This window comes from Danio rerio, chromosome 8, assembly GCF_049306965.1.
Source record: "Danio rerio strain Tuebingen ecotype United States chromosome 8, GRCz12tu, whole genome shotgun sequence".
Taxonomy (NCBI): Eukaryota; Metazoa; Chordata; class Actinopteri; order Cypriniformes; family Danionidae; genus Danio; species Danio rerio.
The window spans coordinates 30,434,306-30,450,000 of NC_133183.1; the positions used below are offsets into that span (position 1 = coordinate 30,434,306).

Consider the following 15,695-nt stretch of genomic DNA (forward strand, 5'->3'; position numbering starts at 1 on the left):
CGCCCCTGTCTTGCGAGAGGAGATTGCTGTCCTCCTGGCGAAGGATGCAATCGAGCCGCTCCCTCCAGCCGAGATGGAGAGCGGGTTTTACAGCCCACGCTTCATCGTGCCCAAAAAGAGCGGTGGGTCACGGCCAATCCTAGATCTGCGCGTTTTGAACCGCTGCCTGCACAAGCTGCCGTTCAGAATGCTCACGCAGAAGCGCATCCTCCGGTGCGTTCGTCCTCTGGGTTGGTCTGCAGCATTAGACCTGATGGACGCGTATTTCCATGTCTCCACTCTTCCTCGCCACCGACAGTTTCTGCGGTTTGCGTTTGAAGGTCGAGCTTGGCAATACAAAGCCCTCCCCTTCGGGCTCTCTCTGTCTCCGCGGGTCCTCACCAAGCCCGCGGAGGGTGCCTCAGCGCCCCTTCGGCTCGCGGGCATCTGCATACTCAATTTCTTTACGACTGGCTGAATTGCCCTCTCTTTTGATTATGCACAGAGTTGATTATGCACAGAGACAAAGTGCTCTGGCACTTCCACCTGTGGGGGTTTCAGGTCAACCGAGAAAAGAGCAAACTCGCCCCCGTGCAGAGGATCTCTTCTCTCGGGCTGGAGCTGGACTCGGTCACCATGGCAGCGCGCCTCTCCGGAGAGCGCGCTCAGCTGATGCTGTACTGTCTGAGAGAGCTCGACAGTAAAACAGTGGTCCCACTGAAACAATTTCAGAGGCTCCTGGGGCATATGGCATCCGCAGCCGCTTCATGCCGCTCGGATTATTCTATATGAGACCACTTCAGCACTGGCTTCACGATCGAGTCCCCAGACGCGCATGGCACGCGCGCGCACACCGAGTCTCTGTTACTGCGCTGTGTCGCCGCGCCCTCAGCCCTTGGAGCGACCCCTCGTTCCTACAGGCCTGGGTGTCTCTAGAACAGGCGTCCAGTCTTGTTGTCGTTTCAGCAGACGCTTCCAACACGGGCTGGGGGGCTGTGCGTTGCGGGCATGCGCCTGCGGACCTGTGGAAAGGTACCCAGTAGCATTGGCATATCGCCTGGAGCTGTTGGCAGTGTTCCCCGCTCTCCACCGTTTTTTTCCGGTGTTGGAGCGGCAACACGTGCTGGTCAGGACGGACAGTACGGCGGCGGTGGCGTATATCAGCCGTATAGGGGGTATGCGCTCTCGCCGCATGTCTCAGCTCGCCCGCCGTCTGCTCCTCTGGAGTCATCCGCGACTGAAATCGCTGCACGCCATTCATATTCAGGCAAGCTCAACCGTGCAGCCGATGCGCTCTCACGGCAGCCTTGCGTCCTGGAGAATGGAGACTCCACCCCGAGTCTGTTCAGCTGATATGGGCGCGATTCGGGGAAGCCCAGATCGATCTGTTGCTTCCCCCGAGATCGCTCATTGCCAGTTGTTCTTTCCCTGACCGAGTGCTCTCGGCACGGATGCACTGGCTTACAGCTGGCCTCGGGGCACGCGCAATACGCGTTTCCCCCAGTGAGCCTGCTCGCGCAGTTACTGTGCATGGTCAGGGAGGACGAGGAACAGGTTGCTGGTTGCGCCCCTCTGGCTCAACCGGACCTGGATGTCAGAGCTCTCCCTCGCGATAGCCCTCCCCTGGCAGTCCCTTCGAGAGAGCACCTACTCTCTCAGGGACAGGGCACCACCTGGCACCCTCACCGATCTTTGAAGAGATTTTTAGACGCGAGGAAGACTTAGGTAACCTCCGATTGCGGTGGCTAATACCGTCACTCGGGCTAGAGCCCCCTCCCCGAGCGCGCCTATGCCCTGACGTGAAGTCTATTCACTGAATGGTGTGTCTCTCGCTGAGAAGACCCCCGTAATTTGCCAGATCAGCGTTGTGCTTTCTTTACGCTGAGAGAAGTTGGAGAGCAGGCTGTCGCCCTCCACACTCAAGGTTACGTGGCTGCCATCTCCGCTCTCATAACGCGGTGGCTGGCAGCACCGTGGGAACGCATAACCTCATCATCCGGTTCCTCAGGGGCGTTAAGCGAATTAATCCACCCCGCCCCCTCTCATGCCCTCTTAGGATCTCGCCCTCGCTACACAAGCCGCGTCAGATCCCTTCGATCCTCGACTCAGTATTTTCTGTCCCTGAAGACAGCTCTGCTGGTCGCGTTGATATCGATTAGAGGGTCGGGGACCCGGAGGCATTTTTCGGTCAGTGACTCGTGCCTGTAATTGGGCTGGCTTCTCTCACGTCCTGAGACCCCGCCCGCGATATGTGCCCAAGGTTCCTACCACTCCGTTTTAATACGAGGTAGTGAGCCTGCAAGCGCTGCCCTCGGAGGAGGCAGACCCAGCCCTTATTTATTGTCCAGTTCGCGTTTTGCGTATTATCCGGACCGCACTCAGAGTTTAGATCATCTGAGCAGCTCTTCGTCTGTTATAGCGGTCGGCAGCAGGGAAGTGCCGTACCGAAATAAGTTCCCACTAGATTGTGGATGCCTTTCTTTCACTATCAGAGCCGAGATGAGCCGCGTCCCCCGAGAGCGCGTGCGCACTCCACTCGGAGCTTCGCATCCTCTCGAGCGCGCGCACGCGGCGCCCCTCTAACAGACATCTGTAGAGCTGCGGGCTGGGTGACACCCAACACATTTGCAAGGTTTTACAATCTGCGAGTGGAGCCGGTGTCCTCAAGGGTATTAGGTAACCCTTGGTGATTGAGGAAACAATTCGGTAGGGTGTTGAAACACGCTTGCTGCGCCATTTTCCCTAACACGGAGATACGTGCGCCTTTTTATCTGTCAGTAAAGTTCCCCGTCAGGTGAGCCCTGCAGATTCCTCCGTGGCCCCCAGCACTGACTCAGCGGAGGAGTCACTTGCTGGCCCACTACGTTGTAGGTCTGCCCGCTGGTCAGCCCGCGTTTTGGGTAAAGGTGCCTGCTATGCGTGGTCCCCACTAGGCGATCCCATATGCTTATTCAGCCACGGTTAAGTCCCCCCCCCTGGGAGGACCCGTGTCTTCCCTCCCCGCTAACCACTCTTTTGCTATGCGTACTCCCCCTTTTTTAGGGCTAGTCCATATGTAAATTCTGCCATCTATCCCCCCTTGGGTAACGGATGGCCTCCGCAGCGTCCTCCCTATCGGGATTGCACGCTTCCCAACGTACTGTCGTATTTTCCTAGAATTATCTAGATGCTCACGACTTCCCAAAAAATATATATAAATCCGTAAAACTTCTGTTGAAGTAGGATAAATTAGGGCCAGGGACACGTTGGAGGACCGCGCCCCCCATGATGTGGGTGCGTCACGCTTGCTTGACTATCTCCTCATCGGGGGTGTTGGTAAGGTGCAGTCATTATGGCGCTTTCAATGGGCTCCCAATGCGTGGATTTTACAATCAAATCCACTTATAGTGCTGAAGTTCCCCCCGAAGGGGAACGTTCGAGGTTACTAAAGTAACCCTTCGTTCCCCGAGGAGGGGAACGGAAGCACTATACTCCGTCGCCATAATGACTGTCCCTTAGCTGTTGAAAGTCTCTTCAGCTTAAAAAGGATAGCGTCTGCTGCGCCAGGTGAGCTTATATACTCAGTTGATTGCTTATGCCGCTCACCTGCGCAGGCTTGCGCTGCCAATTCATTCTTAATTGGCCCGTTCAATACTCTTTCAGACGAGTAGCTTCTGAACCGAACCTCCCCAATGCGTGGATTTTACAATCAAATCCACTTATAGTGCTTCCGTTCCCCTCCTCGGGGAACGAAGGGTTACTTTAGTAACCTCGAACGTTCTCTCTCCATAGATGCAACTTATGCAAAAGTACTAAATGTTTACATACATTGTCATGATAGCATAATCACTTGATAACATGTTACTCACTCTAGCTTCTGACACATATAGCTTCATATATAATCAGAGCTTTACATATTCAGTTATACTATACAATTAGTCATTCTTCAGCATAGCCTTCTTCTAGTTTTGCTCCTGTGCAGGCATACATACTCATCTTAAACAGTATTTTTAACACACACTGGCATGTTTGCTGCAAACACAACATACATTTTGGGAAGAGAAAGTTAGCTGCTTTACACTTTGAAAATACTTCACACTGAGAGAATAAAATCTTCGTCAGTTTACCCTGATGAGCTCATGATAATAAAGAACAACAATCTCCCTCTGGTCATTCTTATTGTGAAGAAACTGGTTTAATTTTCTTTCAAGGAGTGTTTTGTGAAATTTACATCCATCAATTAAAATGAGAATTTATTCATGACCGAGTTTTCCTCCCTGTTCTTTTCTCTCTCATGTGTTGGCTATTACAATAATTTCAAGTTCAATGGTTTGATAACTTAATGTTCATTTTGTGCACGTTCACATCTTGTGATGCGGATGTCTGTTATTAGTGACTGACTGTAGCCTATGTAAGGCATGCCTACTGTTACAAAAGAATTATCCAAAATTTCATTGGATAGTTGTTGTCACAATATGTTGTGGTTTTCTTAGAGCAGAATATATAAATGTAGAATTATTTTAGAGACATTTAACAATTTAAAAGGCTTCTTATCGGGTATTACATCATTTTATTCAACCTCAGATTACTTTACAGAGAGCTTACGTCCTACTAGCTATGTTCTGACTTAAGGGCATGTGGTGCAACTGAAGAACAAACTTAGTTACAATTACAATAAAAAAGTTACAATTAAAAAGCTAAAAATAAAATTGATCTCGTAGTTAGTAAGCATCTACCGTAGACTTTACATTCCAGTTTAAGCAAAAAACATACAAACAGCTGGCGCAACTGTACCTTGCTCTTTAAGAATATCCTCATCACACATTCAAGATCATTCAATGTGAAAACAGTGATTTAATAAGATGCTAAGAGATAAACGCTGTTTGCCGTTTTTGTCGGTTCACCTGTTATATTTCTCATCAGTAGCTTCATTCGGCCCTGCGAGTCTCTAAGGAGGATTAGATCTAAGAAATTCCCCTCCAGGCTGCCGGAATACTAATTAAAAGTGTGTTAGTGGGTGCGGATGACCTTGACGACAGGCACATCTGGAGAATAGCGCATAAACTGTATTAGCATGAGCGCGGCACATTAATGCGATAGAAACTTCAGTCAATGTAGCTGTACTTAGCCATCATCTCGCATGCAAATGTGCTATGAGGTCATTCTAGAGGTAAAACAACCAATTTGTCAAAACAGATGGCTAGATCTGGGGCGATTGCGAACATTTGCGAAAGAGATTTTTCACTGTTTTGACCATATCAGTAAGCAAAAAAAAGTTGCTGGTTTGGATGTAAGGAGCAAACACGAGTCTACCACTGGATCTTTATTGTAGTGGTTGATATGGATTCTGTTTGATGTTTGGCAAAGATGTTATTTTAAACAGTTTATGTAGCGAGTAGATTTTCATTTCCTAAGTTGGGTGCAACACTTTACAAAGTAACGCGTTACTGTATTCTATCACATTTTTGGAGAACTCAGTAATCGAATTACATTTTACATTTGTGTAATTTAATTACAGCTACTTAAGTCAACGTAATTGACTTACGTTACTTACGTAACAAATATACATTTTAGACGAAACAAATTCTCCTTTTAAATCATTAATGATTTAAATCATAATAATGATTTTAATAATTTAATTAATACGCATGCGCATTTAAATTGCTGGAGAACTTGAGCTGAATTGGTTGCTGAGGTGAGTGGTTGCTTCTTCAAGTGGAAATACAGACATTTGATTTCATTGAGCGTAAAAAGCTAAAATATTGCTGTGAAATGCAGTCAATGTCCAGTCTCTAAAGAACTTTCGACTACTTTTAAGTCAACTAGCAAATTGCTCAATTAGAATAGAAATCCTTCTATGACAATACTTGTCACCAAGTAGGGCACAAGTGGCCAAAAACAGCCTAAACAGGCTAAATTGGATTTTTGTGCAGGGTAGGGAGTAAAGGTATCTTCTAAATGTGAAGAGAAGTGTAGTTGGTTATAGGGCCATTAACATATCGTGTTTTTTGTGCAGGTAAGTTTGTTATTTCCAATGGATGCACGTGGCTTTCACACGCACATTGGAAGCACATATTGCATGACTTCGCATTTTACAGCCACACTAGTTAAAAACTGCGTATCAAGAACTGACCAGCTTCATAATATGTATGCAATATGCACATTTCAGTAGACTAAAACACAGAACACCCCAAAACTGCAGTGCTTTTTTATACTATGCATGTCAATGGTTACAGGTATCCAGTTTTCTTTTAAATGCTTTCTTTTGTGTTCAACAAAACAGGTTTGGAACAAGTGAATGATGTGAGAATTTTAAGTTTTAGTGCGCTGTCTCTTTAAGCCTTCTGAATATATCAAGCTGCTGTAATCAATCCATTGTAATGTTTTTTTAGTGAATATGAAGTTATTGAAAGAGCTGCAGTTTATTTTGTATATTTATAGGTATATTGTATATATTTTAAAGGTAACTTCAAAGTAAAGTAATTAGTAATCTAATTACTTTTTACCTGAAGTAATTAGTAATGTAATCAATTACAATTTTCCAAAAGTAGTCAGTAATTTGTAATCTTACTTTTAAGTAACTTACCCAACACTGTTCATTTCCTACACAACAATGTCAGAAGATGTTTCCCATAGTCATTTTTAAGAATGAATATGTCTGATTCATGAGGCCGAAATTGGGAAGTGACATAATTATTTTTTTGTATAACAACAGGACAAACATCACCAACAGAATTAATAAACTCCAAGATGTTTTGTTATATGTATCCTTGTTGATGTCATTGTGGAACTGGATTTAATTAGATAAAAGGATGTTACAAAAGAGTATTGTGAAATCACAACATGACAATGGTGTCACTGGAAAATCTTACAATCTTTAAAACACGCCAAAATTTCTTTTTTATTTTAATATGTTTTGTAATCTTTAAATATTTTTATTTGCAGTATTATCAAAAATGTCTACATTGACAAAAACAGGAAAACAGGAGAACATTTTTTTCTAAAGGATCATATAAAAGGAGTAATTATACTAAAAATGCAGCTTCACCATAACAAAAATAAATTACAAGATACTATAAAAAAACTAAAGGATTTTTTTTTTTTTTACCAATATATATTTCAGGTTAAATAAATGGAGAAAAAAAATAAAACTGCCAATTTTACATGTAAATAAACAATACAAAACTATGAAAAGAAGACAATGATTTACAAACACCACAAGAAACATTTCCTTTCAACCTCTCTGTCTTCCTCTATCTTTTTCTCTAACTCTTTACCTCTCTTCTACCATTCCTTCACCCATTCCTCTATTTATCCTCTCCTTCCATCTTGTCCAGCTGATTTATGATTTTTACCCACGTCTGGAAAGGACAGAAGCGGCTTTCACGTAATGAAAGGATGGAGCGAGTGTCCATTTGGACCAGAGCCAGCCGAACACTATGAGCTCATTGCAATGGTAACCTTCAGAAAGATCTTCACCTTTCCAGAGTCACTTCTGCTGTCATTGAGTTTTATGATGTTCATCTTTCTCTCTCTCTTTGCTTTCTAAATCTGCACTGTCACGACACAAGGTAATTTGCAAGAAATCAACAAGCTGCCTTGAAAAGCCTGACCCCTGAACTGTAACAAGTGACTGCAGGCTAGACAGGCATGAACACGTTTATTTCACTTCATTATGAGTGAAGACTGTCAGTCCCAAAAATCCCATTTCCCAACAGGTGTAATCAAAACACATGTAATCAAAACACTCATATTTCCTTAGCTGTTATATATTTAGACCACAATTTTAGACAGACAGACAGGAAGATAAACAGAGAGATAGACCGACACACTGGAAGGTCGGACGAATGGTTGAACGGACAGACAAACACAATGGATGGACAGACACATTGTAAGGACACACAGGGCAAATCGATGGACAGACACAATGGATGAATGGATAAACAGACAGACACACCTAACAAATGGACAGAGACAAACACACTGGATGGATGCATGGACAAAAGGATGTACACACTGAACGGATGGACAGACAGATGGATGGACAAAAGGATGGATCGACATACAGACACACAGGATGGACAGAAAGACGGATGGACACATTGGATGAATGGACTGAAAGACAGACACACTGGATGGATGGATGGATGGATGGATGGATGGTCCAGTGGGAAAATGTGTTGGATGGATGAATGGATGGTCCAGTAGGAAAAGTTCATGGTTGAATGGTTGGATGGATGGTCCAGTGGGAAAAGGTGATGGATGGATAGATGGTCTAGTGGGAAAAGTTGACGGATGGATGGATGGTTCAGTTGGAAAAGGGGATGGATGGTTGGATGGTCCAGTTGGAAAAGGGGATTGATGGATGGTCCAGTGGGAAAAGGTGATGGATGGATGGATGGTTCCGTTGGAAAAGGGGATGGATGGTCCAGTAGGAAAAGGTGATGGGTGGCTGGATGGATGGACTGATGGACGGTCCAGTTAGAAAAGGGGATGGTAGGATGGATGGTACAGTGGTAAAAAGGGATGGATAGATACATGGATGGTCCAGTGGGAAAAGGTGATGGATGGATAGATAGATGGTCCAGTTGGAAAAGGGGATGGATGGATGGATGGAATATCAAAGTGGGAAAAAATGATGGATGGATGAAATGATGCATGGTCCAATTAGAAAGGGGATGGTAGGTTGGATGGTTACGTGGGAAGATGGATGGATGGATGAATAGATGGACAGACATACATGGACAGATGGATGGACAGACAGACAGACAAGCGCACTGGTTGGATGGACGCATAGACAGACTGTATAGACAGGTGGATGTCAGACAGACAGACTGGGCAGATGATTTCAAGGACAGAGAGACACAATGATTGGACGGATAGACACAATGGACGAATAGACGGACAGACAGATAAACACACTGGATAGATGGATGAACGGACGACAGACAGAATGTATGGAAACATGGATGAACAAACTGGATGAATGGGCAGACAGACAGACACACTAGGTAGACAGATAGACAGACAGACACAGTGGATGGATAGATGGATGGATGGATGGATGGATGGATGGATGATGGATGGACAAACAGTCTGGTTGGATGAAAGGATGGACACACTGGATGGATAGACAAACAAACTAGACAGAGGGACAAACAGACAACAGACTGGCTGGATGAAAGGATGGACACACTGGACTGATAGACAGACAAACAGACATGCTAGACAGATCGATTCACAGACAGACAGATCATTCAAAGTTTGATGATTTGCTTCTGTGTTTGGAGTGGCAGTCCTTCTCTGTGGATATTGGTTTGACAGCTTCAGCCACGATATTCTTAACCACTACCATTACAGTTAAGCCATGGTCACATTGCACATTCACCAAATAAACTTTCACTCATAGACATGTAAATGCCCCAGTCTGGAAATGCAAGCTTATGCAAGAATTTTTGCATGTCGCTGGGATCCAAAGTTTAAGCTTGTTGAAATCCGAACTGCAAAATTCACATCACATGATTAAGTGAGACCAATAGAAAATCAAAACATGATCGCTCATTTATCAGTAGCCCATCATCATGTTTTATCCAGGCCCTTTTTGCAGTGCCGTATGACACAATTTCACATGCTCAAACTCTAGTGTGACAATGACAAAATGATGTACAAAAACAAAGCCCCGCCCCCACTCATTAGTCAGTTTCAGTCAGAAGTACATCAACATACTGAAATAAAAGTCTTAGCAACTTCCGGATTTAATGTGGATAAATCCTCTCATATCAACAGTTTTGGATTTACTTTTTCTTTTTTGTATCACAAGTTCAACGAAGAAAAATAAGACCCTTCATACACCGACAATAGAGAGATTTTCACATTCAGGCCAGCCTGTGCCTCCTGGCTCGATCTCTCCATCTTTCTCTAACTGAACGCTTCTGTTTAAACTACCTCACTGCTCCTCTGTTTTCTCATGCTGTAACACCCAAACGCCTCACCTGGAGCTGAAGGCTGACAGCACATCAGGCTCCCCCACAGGCTTCTGCCCACCGTGAAGCTAAACCACGCGCTCGCTGCTGTTTCTGCTGCGCCGGCTGCAGCTTTCACATGTTGCACAAGTCCAGCAGTGTTGTGCAACACAGTCAAATCTGACAACAGCTGTCGTGCTCCGCAAGGTCACCCTGAGCCCAAAAAATCCCAGAGTTCAGCTGTAATGCACTAGAAAACAATCCGAGTTTAACAGAAAGACGAACCTTTGAATAAACATGATTAAAGATGCTAAATATTTTTACTCTCGGCGCTGGAAGGCAATCATACTACTCATACATATTTATAAAGCATCATTTCCATTTTCATTTCAGAGAAAGAAAGAGAGTGACCTTAACTAGATAAGGAGGAAAACTGAGCAGAATACGCATTTACTGAAAAATGTGTGTGTGTGAGAGAGAGAGAGAGAGAGAGAGAGATAAAGAGACAGAGACTGATCTGTGTCAGTCTGATGTAGTAAACATTTCACAGTATCATGTTATAGTTATAGTGCTTCCAAGGTCAATGTCACTTAAAATAAATATAGAATTGATCTTAGTTATAATTTGAATTATAATTGATATACTTTTTGAATTATAATTGATTTTTGAATACATTTTAGATAATTGTGAAAAATCTTAAATTAACTGAATCTAATTATATGTTATGCTATGCATAATTACAGTATATTAGATCAGATCAGTATTCTTCATATTGCATAAAACATACCAAAATACTAAAATACTTTTCTATATTTTTTATGTAAGTGTGCAGTATGTATATGTTTATGTTTAACTTACTAGTACTGGTGAGAACCGCCTTAATCCTTCAAGGCATAGATTAAAAAAAGGTTGTGTAAATATTCTTCAGAGATTTTAGTCTATATTGACATGATAGCATCACGCAGTTGCTGCAGTTTTGATGGCTGCACATCCATGATGTGAATCTCTCTTTCTACCACATCAATTGTCAGCAAAGGTGCTCAATTGAATTGAATTTTGGTGACTGTGGAGGCCATATGAGTACACTGAACTCATTGTCATGTTTAAGAAACCAGTCTGAGATGATTTGTGTTTTATGACATGGCGCACTATCCTGCTGGAAGTAGCCATAAGAAGATGGGTACACTGTGGTCATAAAGGGATGGACATGGTCAGCAACAATACTCAGGTAGGTGTTGACACGATGCTCAATTGCTACTAATGGGCCCAAAATGTGCCAAGAAAATATCCCTTATATTATTAAACCACCAGCAGCCTGAACTGTTGATACAAGGCAGAATGGATAGATGCTTTTATGTTGTTGATGCCAAATTCTAACCCTACCATCTGAATGTGGCAGCAGAAATCGAGATTCATCAGAACAGGAAACGTTTTTCCAATCTTGTATTGTCCATTTTAGGTGAGCCTTTACAAATTGTAGCCTTAGTTTCCTGTTCTTAGCTGACAGGAGTGGCACCCGGTGTGGTCTTCTGCTGCTGTAGCCCATGATTCTCAAGGTTGGACCTGTTGTGCGTTCAGAGATGCTCTTCTGCATACGAGTGGTTATTGGAGTTATTGTTGCCTTTGTATTAGCTCAAACCAGTCTGGTCATTCTCCTCTGACCTCTGGCATCAACGAGGCATTTGCGCCCACAGAACGGCCGCTCACAGGATATTTTCTCTTCTTGGACCATTCTCTGTAAACCCTTGAGATGGTTGTGCGTGAAAATCCCAGTAGATCAGCAGTTTCTGAAATAATCAGACCAGCCCATCTGCGACCAACAACCATGCCACGTTCAAAGTCACCTAAATCACCTTTCTACCCTACTCTGATGCTTAGTTTGAACTGCAGCAGATTGTTTTGACCATGTCTACATGCCTAAATGGATTGAGTTGTTGCCATGTGAGTGGCTGATTAGAAATTTGCGGTAATGAGCAATTGGACAGGTGTACCTAATAAAGTGGCCGGTGAGTGAGTGTGTGAGTGTGTGTGTGTGTATGTATACAACCACTGGTTGCATTTATTTATTACATTTCTGATATATATGTACCTGGACAGGGCTATTCATTCTAAAAGAAGGTTACACTCCAGCTGGTTTTAAGTGACTGGTCTCCTTTTCACACACTGCAGCTTTAATGTAACTGCCTAAAGCCTAAAATGCCTCTCTCTACAAAGAAATCACACTTACGCAAACATATACAAAGGTTGACCTTAATGTTTCAACAGAAGCTAAGAGAGAGAGAGAGAGAGAAAAAAAGAGAGGCTGGGGGATTGAAAAAGAGGTTTTGAAACTGTATGGGCCAGAAATGAGGCGTTGACCTTTCTCTTTCTCCAGTCTGGGAAGACTTTGAATACTTTTTAAAGACAAATTCAATATGGTTTGTTATTTTTCCTTTGTCAGTGAATTAAGCGCTCTAATGTGCTCTTGGGTGGTGTGATAACTGAAGATGTAGTTCATCCAAATAGAAAGTGGTTTCAAGCTTTTAAATATATTTTGCTGTCAGACACAAAGGTAGATATTTTGAATAAAGTTTGCCCTTGATAGCCACTGACTTATGTAGTAAAAAAAAACTACTGTAGATGTTTTCAAAACATCTTCTTTTGTGCTCCACAGAAGCATCTCAAACAGGTTTGAAACAAGCAGAATGTGCGTAATTTATGAGAGAATTTAATTTTTTATGAGAATATAAACTACTTTATTTCAACACCTTGCCAAATCTGTGATTTTTCCAGGGTCATAAATGGGCTGAATCCACAGGTCAGTGTTTGGTGAAGAGAACGCTGATGAAAAACACACAAAAACACCTGTTATAGCCCAAAAAATGGTCCAAGAACATTCATAAATTGCAGCATATTTAGGAACTCAGACTTGTGGTCCAACTGTTAATGTCTTTTAAAAACAATTTGTTTTGCACTGACATCATGTTTACCCAACACTTCAGCACTTTAATAGGTTTAAAGCAAATGTCTGCTGTTTCAACCCAAATGTTTGATTAAACATGGACGAAGCCAACTGTTGGGTTAAAATTGTCATTAAAGTTTTAATACTAATGGTTGGGTTCCATATTTGACCCTAAATTGGTTTGATTTTCACAAGTGTTGCACACACACACACACACACACACACACACACACACACACACACACACACACACACACACACACACACACACGTACCAAACATGGAACATCAGGCAATCTGTGTGGTGTTTCTCATCTCTTAAACCCCCCGTGTCTCCCACTTTTACCTCCTCCCTTACTACCCTTTGTTAGGGTTCCAGCAGATGGATTTGGGAACAAAGAGCCCCCCTCCCTCACCACCCTACCCCCATCACACACACACACACGCACACACACACTCATATTGCAGGATGCTTCAATTCAGAGCGATTTACTAGATAACAGGACTGCTCTCATCTGCACACTTACACCATTTTCACTCTTTTCTATTCAGCTCTTCAAGTGTGTGTGTGTATGTGTGTGTGTGTGAGTTTTGGGTAGCAGGTGTATAGATCTCTGGGTTCAGTGGGTCAGTCTCCAATAAAATCAAGACGATTGAAGTCAATTTGCTCATTGACAAGCTGCAAATCAACACTGGAACAAAACGGAGCGAATCAAAAGCAGCCGCAGGGTCTCTTCAGTCTGATCTAAGTGTTTGTCATCTTATCTGGAGCTCAAAACAGAAATATACTGTAAATATACAATTTACTTTTTTGATTGACTACATTTGTTTTGTATTGCGTTTGGGGATCAGAATTTAATGTTACATATTGTGATACTGTTTTTGCGTAATTATATAAAAAAAATTGATTGTTTGTTTGAGTAATGTTTTGTTCATTATAAATTGTATACAATGATAATTATTATTAGGAATGCTCCAATCAGGAGTTTTGCAGCCGATACCATGCACCGAATCCTTGTCATAGTGATCAGTCGATACCGTGAACCGATTCTGATCCTTCAAACACATTTTTCTTCTAAATAAATTAGGGATGCTGCAGAATTTAGTATTATTTTTATTCATTATATATTTAATTGTTAATTATTACATAAATATATAGATAAATCTGAAGAAATAAAGCTTTAATAATATTTATTAATAATATTACTATTTCAGACTAGTTTTTAGAAAATTATTTGTGAAATGTGTGTTAAGATCAGACACAAAATGTAAGTAATGCAGTCTCTTATTAAATAAATTTAAATGAGCACTGACTTATCATTTAACAGGATATTTTTAGACTTACAAAACAAAAATAAACAACCTTCCAGAGCTTGAGTGAGTCCACTAGGGCAGCTCGAAATTGGAAAAATATGACATTGCGATATTTTGTTTAACTGCATTTATAATATACTGCGATATACATAACTTTAACAGCTCTATTTGGAATTAATTAATTAATTTAGTTTAATTGGGATGATTCATTTTCCAGAGATGGGTTGCGGCTGGAAGGGCATCCGCTGTGTAAAAACTTGCTGGATAAGTTGGTTAATTCCGCTGTGGTGACCCCGGATTAATAAAGGAACTAAGCCGACAAGAAAATGAACGAATGAATGAATGAATGGGATGATTCAGGAGAGGATTGATTCATTTGCATGAAATTTGTTAAACTAATTTCAAGTAATGTTGAATACAATGGATCAAAGATATGTGAAAGAAAAGTGCTTAACAAATTTTCTCGGGAGTCTTGATAGTATTCCGCTACAGAAATTGAGTAATAAAATGTAAAACACCACTGCAAAGTTTTCATCATAATAATAATTCTATCGTTTTTTTTCCCCAAGTTCCCAGGTTCTGCAGGTTGCAATGTCCCAAATTTTCATTGCCAATCGTAATCGTTTGTTTTGGTTAAATTAGAAATTTCCCGAACCAATCACAGAGCCCGGGGTATCAGAGACCCCCCCCTCACCCCCAATCCATAATTCTATAAATTTAATTATTCTATAATATATATTTATTTTTTCAATAAAATTGTTATTTATCAAAAATTAAAAGTGTCTTGTGCCTGAATACTTTAAACTATCCTGAAATGCTCACACAAACACATGAAAGGGATAATCTTTTAGTCTATTATGGTTACACTTTGCAATTGTGGTTTCTGGAAAACTATAATATCAACTCAACATTGCAAATCCTGTGAGTCACTATTGCGTATGTACACATTGCGATATCGACACTGAAACAATATAATGTGTAGCCCTACCCAACAGTCATTTTTAAGAGTTAAGCCACTTAATCTCGTACTTCTGACTGATCTAAGTGGAAGAAATGTAAGAAATTAACTACTTTTTGAAAATACAATCCTTTTTGGAGTCAAAGCTAACTCAGACAAAGTTATCATTGTGTAAGAGCACAGCTATGAAAGAGAAAGGAAATGTGATGAAATGAAGCATCTAAAAGTGTGCGAAGTGCAAGAGTGTCGTCTAAACGGGTTATTGAGGGTTTGGGATTTGAATAGATGGTATTTAACTAAGAGGCCCATTAGATGCGCTTTGGCCTGGTGCTTCTGCGATACATAAAGACACCTGCGTCCAACAGCCCATCATTTAACTCCCTCCCTGCCGACTCCAGAGTCCTGTTCAAATATTGAGCAGGTACTTAAGTGTAATTTGGCTGAGTGCAGGCATTGCTGAAGGGCCCTTCATTCTCTGAAGACGTTTTGAGGAGACGGAACTAACGCCATCAATAATGTATGCTCTTGTTCTACATCACAGACGGAACGTGAAAAAAAAGAG

At 42.0% G+C, this 15,695-nt stretch overlaps 1 long non-coding RNA gene across 17 annotated transcripts in view; it reads right to left on the bottom strand.

Annotated features, from left to right (window-relative positions):
* Positions 1-15,695, bottom strand: part of LOC137496363 (uncharacterized) — a 105,278-nt gene that overhangs the window by 54,710 nt on the left and 34,873 nt on the right. For 4 of the 17 annotated variants that reach the window (XR_012384409.1, XR_012384400.1, XR_012384414.1 and 1 more), the window contains exon 5: positions 12,356-12,740. The exons of the other annotated variants lie outside the window; for them this stretch is intronic. This is a non-coding gene — a long non-coding RNA (uncharacterized lncRNA). Of the gene's footprint in view, positions 1-12,355; positions 12,741-15,695 lie in introns of those variants that run through there. 17 annotated transcript variants of the gene reach the window in all.